This window comes from Macaca mulatta, chromosome 18 (genome assembly GCF_049350105.2).
Source record: "Macaca mulatta isolate MMU2019108-1 chromosome 18, T2T-MMU8v2.0, whole genome shotgun sequence".
Taxonomy (NCBI): Eukaryota; Metazoa; Chordata; class Mammalia; order Primates; family Cercopithecidae; genus Macaca; species Macaca mulatta.
Window position 1 is genome coordinate 1,014,184 of NC_133423.1, and position 9,166 is coordinate 1,023,349.

The following is a 9,166-nucleotide window of genomic DNA, read 5'->3' on the forward strand; positions in this document are numbered from 1 at the left end:
TCACACGACTGATAAAGACATACCCAAGACTGGGTAATTTATCAAGAAAAAGAGGTTTCATGGACTCACAGTTTCACGTGGCTGGGGAGGCCTCACAATCATGGTGCAAGGGGAAAGGCACATCTTACATGACAGCAGACAAGAGAGAATGAGAGCCAAGCAAAAGGGGTTCCCCTTATAAAGTCATCAGATCTCATGAGACTTACTCACTACCATGAGAACAGCGTGGGAGACTCTGCCCCCATGATTCAGTTATCTCCCACTGGGTCCCTCCCACAACATGTGAGTTATGGGAGCTACAATTTCAGATAAGATTTGGGTGGGACACAGCCAAACCTTATCACATGTTTTTAAGCATTTTGGGTTTTATGGTCATTTCCTGGATTGGGGCTGGTTCAAATGCTGCTCTTTTAGCTGTGGTGTCAGCCAATTGGTTACCCTGACCTTCTGTGTTGTTTAATATACAGTGACGTGGGATTTTTATGGTTGCCAACTATTTTGGTTTTTGAATAGGTTTTTTTTTTTTGAGATGGAGTCTCACTCTTGTCACCCAGGCTGGAGTGCAGTGGCACAATCTCAGCTCACTGCAACCTCCACCTCCCAGGTACAAGCAATTCTCCTGCCTCAGCCTCCCAAGTAGCTGGGATTACAGGCGCCCGCCACCACACCCGGCTAATTTTTGTATTTTTAGTAGAGACGGGGTTTCACCATGTGGGCCAGGCTGGTCTTGAACTCCTGACCTCATGTGAGGAAACCACAGCATATCCTGCTCCAAAATTTCCATCCTCTCCTCTTCAATAAGAGCCATCTGTATACCATTTTGGTTTAGCATTATCCAGTGGCATCTCTTGTAGGTCTGTCCTGGAGGTGAGAAGTCAGTCAGTCATCAGAACACAGTCACGAGGGGTCTTGTGGGAAGGGCCTGGCAAGAGAGTGGCCGGATTAAGATTATTATACTGGGAAGTAGTAATATTGGAAGATGGTACAAGCAAAATTTGATGAGAAGCTAACCGGGTGACAGACACACATTGAGTATGATGAGAGTTTAGAAGGGTCTCAAGAAAATGTGGCACAGAAATGGAAGGGGGGAACCCATAATTATTTCTCCAACAGACTTGTACGGAAGGGCCATGGTTGCTGTTGCTCTCACACAAGGAGGCAACCCTCGCGCCACCGGGTCCAGGTGTTGGCTGTAATAGCCTAGAGGTCTCTGATGATCACCATGCTTCTGGATCAGTACCCTGGAGGCAGTACCTCCAGTTTCGTGTATGAAAAGGGAGAAAGGCAGTTTGTAGTTTGGGTGCCCTAAGGCTGGGGCATTAGTTAGAATTTCCTTTATTTGTTGTACAGCTGATTGTCCCTCAGGACTCCGCAAGAAAGGATCAGGTTGTACATTTTTTAGGTATGCCTACAGAGATTGAGCCATAAGGAAGAAATTTGGTATCCAGTTTTTGTTTGTTTGTTTCTTTGTTTGTTTTGAGATGGAGTCTTGCTCTGTCGCTCAGGCTGGAGTACAGTGGTGCGATCCCAGTTCACTGCAAGCTCCACCTCCTGGGTCCACACCATTCTCCTGCCTCAGCCTCCTGAGTAGCTGGGACTACAGGCGCCCACCACCATGCCTGGCTAGTTTGTTTGTATTTTTAGTAGAGACGGGGTTTCACTGTGTTAGCCAAGATGGTTTCAATCTCCTGACCTCGTGATCCGCCCACCTCGGCCTCCCAAAGTGCTGGGATTACAGGTGTGAGCCACCGCGCCCGGCCACTGGTATCCAGTTTCTACAATAGCCAGGCAGGACCCAGAATCCTCTAAGTTGTTTGTGACAGGCATTGGGAAAGCTAAAATTCCTCTCACTCTGTCAGGGTTAATACTCAGTCCTTTGGCTGAGATAATATGCACCCAAATACTTAACTTGCAGCAAGCATAGCTGAAGTTTGTCTTTGGACACTTTGTGTCCCTTGATGGCTGTTTGAGTAAATACAGACTATCTTCATGGGAGGAAGATGGTGTGTCTGAACAAAGGAGAAGGTTGTCTACATACTGAATGAGTGTTGAGCCCTGGGGGAAAATTAAATCCTCTAAATCAGCTTTTAGGCCGGGCGCGGTGGCTCAAGCCTGTAATCCCAGCACTTTGGGAGGCCGAGGCGGGCGGATCACAAGGTCAGGAGATCGAGACCACAGTGAAACCCCGTCTCTACTAAAAATACAAAAAAATTAGCCGGGCGTGGTGGCGGGCGCCTGTAGTCCCAGCTACTCAGGAGGCTGAGGCAGGAGAATGGCGGGAACCCGGGAGGCGGAGCTTGCAGTGAGCCGAGATCGCGCCACTGCACTCCAGCCTGGGCAACAGCGTGAGACTCCGTCTCAAAAAAAAAAAAAAAAAAATCAGCTTTTAATATTTGGGAAAAGTAAGTGGGACTTTCTGTATACCCTTGAGGCATTACAGTCCACATATATTGCCCTTCTTTCCAAGTAAAGGTAAACAAATACCGGCTGTCTGGATCTACAGGAATACTAAAGAAGGCACGGCAGAGATCTGCAGCTGAGAAATACTGGCTGGTAGTGAGTGTAGCTGATAGAAGGATATGTGGGTTGGGGATTATTGGGTGTCTGGGTATTGCGATATTACCTACTGTCCTCAATCCTGTATAAATGTCCATCCCCTCTGGCTTGTTTATTTTTGTTTTTGTTTTTACAGGGAATATAGGGCTGTTGCAGGGGCTTGTGCAGGGAATCGTGAGTCTCCTTCTCAGTTAATCTCGTATGGTGGGGCGATTCCATCTATAACTTCCCGTCATAGAGGATACTGTTTAAGGTTGGGGGGTTCTTCGGGTTTATCGCTACCTTTATTGGAGTGGCTGAGAATATTTTCCCTGTATCTGTATCTGACTGAGACTGTAACCTTAAGCAAATGCTTCACTTCCGGAGTTAACAGGAAGACTGGGGAAGCTAAAAGTTTTACTGTTTTCTGCTCTGTATTCCAATGTTCTCTCTTCTCTTCTAGTATTTCCTTCTCTCTCATTTCCCTTTCCCAGTCACAAGATGCTGTCTTAATATTACTAGTACTAAATCGTGGTGCATTGTCAGGACTTGTTTTTTCTTTCTGAGATGCAGTCTCCCGCTGTCGCCCAGGCTGGAGTTCAGTGACACAACTTTGGCTTACTGCAACCTCCGCCTCCCGAGTTCAAGTGATTTTCCTGCCTCAGCCTCCCAAGTAGCTGGGATTACAGGCATGCGCTACCACACCCAGCTAATTTTTGTATTTTCACTAAAGACGAGGTTCACCATGTTGGCCTGGCTGATCTCCTAACCTCATGTGAGCCACCTGCCTCGGCCTCCCAAAGTGCTGGGGTTACAGGCATGAGCAACTGTGTCTGGCTGTCAGGATGTTTTTTAATTTGATATTGTTAGTCCCTGGCTCCAATTCTAGAACAAGTTCACCTTTCGATGAAAAAGAGATATGAGCATTATGGATGTTGAGGAGATCACAGCCCAAACGACTGACAGGGGCTGCAGGCACATTAGAAACACAAGGGACCAACTAAGCATGTCACACTTGGAGCCCAGGGCGGGGGATCTGAACCCAAAGAAACGGGAAGGTTTAGGTTTAGACTTAAAACATGAGATAGTTTTATAGACACACCACCTTGTTCATTCTTTCATTACTCTGAGGTACGGGGTTTCTAAATTAGGTGGGATTTATAATAGATATAGTCACTGCCTGTGTCAATTCAGGCAGTTGGAAGCTCATGGTTTATCGTTATATTAATAATGATAAACATGTTTTTTATAATATATATAATATAAAACAGTATAATAATAAAGATAAACATATTATATTAATCTCTCCCAATGTGTCAGGGTAGAATATTTGGAGCAGTGAAGCCCCTGTACTTCCTGGGAGCACCCCTAGTCTTCCTGAGTTGCATTTTCTTGCCTTTTCTTTCATTTCAGCCTAATGCAATCCCTGTTTAGGTGTCCTGGTCTTTTACAGTAGTAACAGACTGGGAGGGAAGAGTCCTCAGACCTAAGAGCTTAAAATCTTTCTGGGCCTGAGATGTTTGAAAAGTTAATTGCTTTAACTGTAATGCATAACTTGGGCAATTAGTTTTTCCTTTTTATCACAGTGCAGGATAATTGGTCAGCTAAGTTAACTAGTTCATTAGTTCTGGCTGTGGCCCAATTTATCATGTTGCATTTTATAAGGGTGGCTAAATCATCAACTAGTCTAAGAAATTTGCATTTAATAATGTAGCATTTGTATTGTTTTCATAGCAATCAGCTGACATCCCACAATATTGTCTAAAAGTTTTATCAAAACGTGTGAAATAATCTAAAACTGATTCATTTGGGTTCTGGCAGCATTGTTGGATTTTATTGCAATCCACAACCCTTTGGGACACTGAAGGAATGATATTTAACAGAACAGTAGTTAGTTCCTGAGCATCTTTGCACCTGTCTTCAGGATTCTGGGAGGCTGGTTCGTTTGGTCTTCCTGGCCCTTTAGGGGTCAGGTCTGCTACAATGTCTGACCACTGTGTGTTTCCAGCCACTTAGCTTTAGCTTCTGAGACCAGTATGTGGACCAGCTGATAAAGGTCTGAACGACCTGGGTCATAGGTTCTGATAATGAGCTCAAACTCTTGAGCAAACCCAACTGGATCTTACAGGAGGCAGGAAATTCTTTGTGCTTCTCAACTCAGACGTTGACCAGGGTTCATAGACAATCACAGGGGTTCCCCTAACTGTTAACGGTTGTTCCCGAAACAGGTTGCTCATGAGAGACGTCCCTATGGTGTCCCCCTTTTCCACATCTTCCAGATGAGAGGCTGCCACTGGGGTTACCAGAGAATCGGCAGGAAGTTAGAGTCCCTACTGCCTTTGGTTCAGTGAGTGGCAGGCAAGGAGGAGAATATGGTAGATTGGAACCTGAAGGAAAAGGAGGGGAGAAGTCTGGTCCAGGAAGTTCAGAGGGGTAAGGGTAGAGTGGGGGTGTAGGTGGAGGTAAGGGAGGCACTAAGGGGGAAGGGATTTGGAGGATTTCTTTAAGAGAGATAAAAGATTATAGAGAGTTCTTAATTGGCAGTTTAAGTTATTTGTTGGCTTCCTGTAGCTACTTTCATGGTACCTAGAGAGTAGCAAGTGGGGGGAAAGATCCTTTAGGTATGCATAGAGAGATTTGGTATTCTCCAGGTACCATGAAAGTAGCTCTCCCATTCTGGTTTTTTAGTTTTTGTGCCCACATTTTCCATTCTGGTTTGCGGGCACACTAAATTGGGCATCTCAAAAGATCCCCATTTAGGCCTTTGTAACTTGGAATCTACTTTGGTTATAGTGGTCCACTTGGTTAAATACTTGCATGACGATTTGCCATAAGTATTTTGCGTGTACCCTGCCGGAGTTTCTAAAGGTGGAACTTCATGTTCCTCAGCTGCTGGGGTTTTAGCTAATTTAGAGGCCTCATTCCCTATAATTTAAGGTTCCCCTTCGGATTCAATCAAGTTGGGAAGTGTGTGAGATCCAAAGTGTGTTACTTGGGGACCTGGCTTTTCAGGGCCATTATTCCTTGAATCAGTTCAGTCCACCCTTGTTGCGGCTACCTGGTAAAGTGTGTCAGGGGCTCCAGGTGTGGGAGGGGTCAGCTCCTTATATGCACCCACCAGATGAGATTAGACCTTAAATACATTCTTCTGAGGGGAACCAGATGAGATTAGACCTTAAGTACTTTCTTCTGAGGGGAAACTAGATGAGATTAGACCTTAAGTACGTTCTTCTGAGGGGAAACCAGATGAGATTAGACCTTAAATACGTTCTTCTGAGGGAAACCAGATGAGATTAGACCTTAAATACGTTCTTCTGAGGGAAACCAGATGAGATTAGACCTTAAGTAGAACCAGATGCGATTAGACCTTAAGTACGTTCTTCTGAGGGAAATCAGATGAAATTAGACCTTAAGTACTTTCTTCTGAGGGAACCAGATGAGATTAGCCCTTAAGTACGTTCTTCTGAGGGAAACCAGATGAGATTAGACCTTAAGTACAGTCTTCTGAGGGGAACCGGCTCAAAGCTGCTGCACATCCTAAGGAGCTTTCCTCCCAGACACCTTCACATGATTCTCAGTCACCTGAGAATGCCCTGAAGGGCTGAGGGGAGTAAAGTGCTCTTATTTCCTTAGAAAATTCCACACTCATAACCTAGAGGGTTTGGAATTGGTCAAATCCGGTAGCGGAAAGGATTGAAACACACACACACAACCCAACAAGACGGAAACAACAAAACAGCTAAGCAAAACTAACAATGATCACACAACTTACCTGATTTCTGAGCACTCAAGTGTAAGCAGAAATTAACAACAGCGGGTTGTTAATGCTAACTTTAGTCATTTAAAAAGAATTTGTAAGACAAAATCCCAAACCAGTTCCTTACCTAGTGATAGGAGCCCAAGCGGAACAGTGCTCTCCACAGATGCAGAAGCAGACAGGCTGCCTTCCTTGATGGAAGCGAGTGGAAACTCCCAGGAAAAAAGGAGATTTTTTTTTTTTTTTTTGAACAGCAAATAAACCTCTGACCCCTAACTGAAAAACCCTGGAAGATCAGGGATCCCTGGAAAAAAGAGGTCCCAGATTTCAGCAAATTGTCCTATTGGTTTGGGCTACAAGGTGCCCAGACCAGTGCCAAGCACCAATAGGAGAGCTGCTACAGGCTGGGCCACCTTCACTCAGGTTCCCTTAGTGGTTACCAGATGTCAATCGAGAAAAATGATGAGACCAGTCTCAATCATTTTAGGAGGCTTATTTGCCAAAGGTAAGGACTCGTGCCTGGGAGACAGGTCTATACCTTTCTCCAAAGATTATTTCGAGGGCTCCAAATTTAAAGGGGAAAGGGTGGGATATTGAGAAGTACACAAATTCAAATAAGAGGAGGGTAGGGGAAAATAGCTATTTTCTTTGTCTGGTTCAGTGAATCTGCATTTTTTTTTTTTAACATAAGATGACAGACAAATGGGGCAGAGGAATCTGCATTATTACATAAGGTAACATAGACAAAACATAACAAAAGGGCAGGGGAACAATCAGATATGCAATTGAATACGGTAGGCAGGGGATGACTGCACCTGTGAAGATAAGCTATCGATTTACATTACCATGGCGAAATGTTAACAGAAACACCTTAGGGGAGAAATCTTGGAGCTCACCAGGAATTTCCTTGTGGGCAAAATATGGGGGAGGTGTGTAGGTTTTCATCGTGTAGCCCTCTTATTTAGGAACCAAAAGGGGAGGCAGGTTTGCCTGACCCAGTTCCCAGCTTAACTTTTCCCTTTGGCTTAATGAGTTTGGGGTGGCAAGATTTACTTTCCTTTCACAGTTTGTAAGCTGGGTCTGAGGGAGCCCTGGGTCTGGAGGGGCCCTGGGCCTGGGGGTGATGGTTGGGAATCCACCATCTTGTCTCACCACTGCCAGAGACACAGATGTGGCTTCTGTTCATAAGTCCCTATTAAATGTTTCTCTCTAAAGAACTAGATTTGCCAGGCTCTTTCTTTGGCTTCTCAGCTTCCTCTGACTTTGGGGCAGATTTGTATAGGCCTGGCCACTGAGGAACAATCACTAACGATTAGGAAAATGCAAATCAAAACCACAATATCATTTTATACCTACCAGGATGACCATAATACAAGGCTGTGAGAGGAAAGTATCTGGGGTCCCTTCAACCTGCCTCCCATTCTCATCAAAGTCATCTTTCTGCTCACTGAGACAGATGCACAGCTGACTGCCTCCTTTGGAAAGGCTGATCAGAAACTCACAAGAATGCAACTGCTCATCTCTCACCTATGTGTGACCTGGAGGCCCCCTTCCCTTTGAGTCTTCCTGCTCTTGCTTCAAGTTGTCCCGCCTTTCCAGACTGAACCAATGTTCTTCTTACATATATTGATTGATGTCTCATGTCTCCCTGAAATGTATAAAACGAAGCTGTGCCCCGACCACCTTGGGTGCATGTTATCAGGACCTCCTGGGGGCAGTGTCACTGGTGCATCCTCAACCTTGGAAAAATAAACTTTCTAAATTGAGACCTGTCTCAGATTTTCGGGTTCACAAGGTACATAAATAACAAGGGCAAGAATGTGGAAAAATTGAAACCCTCATACATTGCTGGTGAGAATGTAAAATGGTGTAGCCACTTTGGAAAACAATTTGGCAATATTTAAAAATGTTAAACAGTTACCACATGAAAACTGAAGTCCACACAAAACCTTGTACATGAATGTTCATAGCAGCATCACTCATAATAGTCAAAAAATGCAAACAACCCAAATGTCAACTGATGGATAAAATGTAGTATATCCATATAATGGAATAGTTTTTGTTTTATTTAATGAAATATTCATCAGCAATAAAAAAGAACTAGCTGCTGTTGTCTGCTATAATGTGGACCTTGAGAACATTGTTACATGAAAGCAGTCACAAATGACTCCATGTTTTGTGTTTCCATCCATATGAAACGTCTAGAACAGATAAATCTATAGAGGCAGAAAACAGATTGGTGGCTGCGAGGGGCTGAGGGAATGGAAGTGGGAAATGACTGTTTATGGGTATAGGGTTTCTTTTCGGGATGATAACATTCTCCTAAAATTAGATTGTGGTATTGGTTCCACAACACTGAAAAACCACCTCACCTTAAATTGGTGAATTTTATAGTACATGGATTAGATCTCAACAAAAACTTTTATTGAAGAAAAGATTTATCTGGAGATGGAGAGTGATGATGGTTGCATAGTATGAATATACTTAATGTCCTTAAAAATTAAGGTGATAAATCTTGTTATAAATAACAATAAAAAATGAGTTTCAATAAATTATTTGGGAACATCTGCATCTTATGCCTTAGCTTGGAACAACTTTCCTGTGAATAAAATGCTTGTGATGTGTTAAGCAACTGTGTTTATATCTGACATGAGTGACTTCCAAAATGACGGTAAGGAATTTTTTAGAAGTCAATAGCCTGACCTTAATAAGGGCTCAGATTTCTCTGGCGTGTACCTTGTGCCAATGAAGTACAGGATATTTTGTTTTTTCATCCCATCTCACGGATGAGGAAACTGAAGTTTATTGAGGTAACTTATGCAAGGCACAGATGAACCTGAACACACCGTTATGTAACTAAAACCCTCACTGTTA

General features: G+C 43.8%; 1 long non-coding RNA gene across 1 annotated transcript in view; it reads left to right on the forward strand.

The window, feature by feature from the left end:
* Positions 1-8,920, forward strand: part of LOC106994592 (uncharacterized) — a 32,879-nt gene extending 23,959 nt beyond the window's left edge. The window contains exon 4 of the long non-coding RNA XR_013408188.1: positions 7,749-8,920. This is a non-coding gene — a long non-coding RNA (uncharacterized LOC106994592). The remainder of the gene's footprint in view (positions 1-7,748) is intronic.
* Positions 8,921-9,166: the final 246 nt, after the last annotated feature.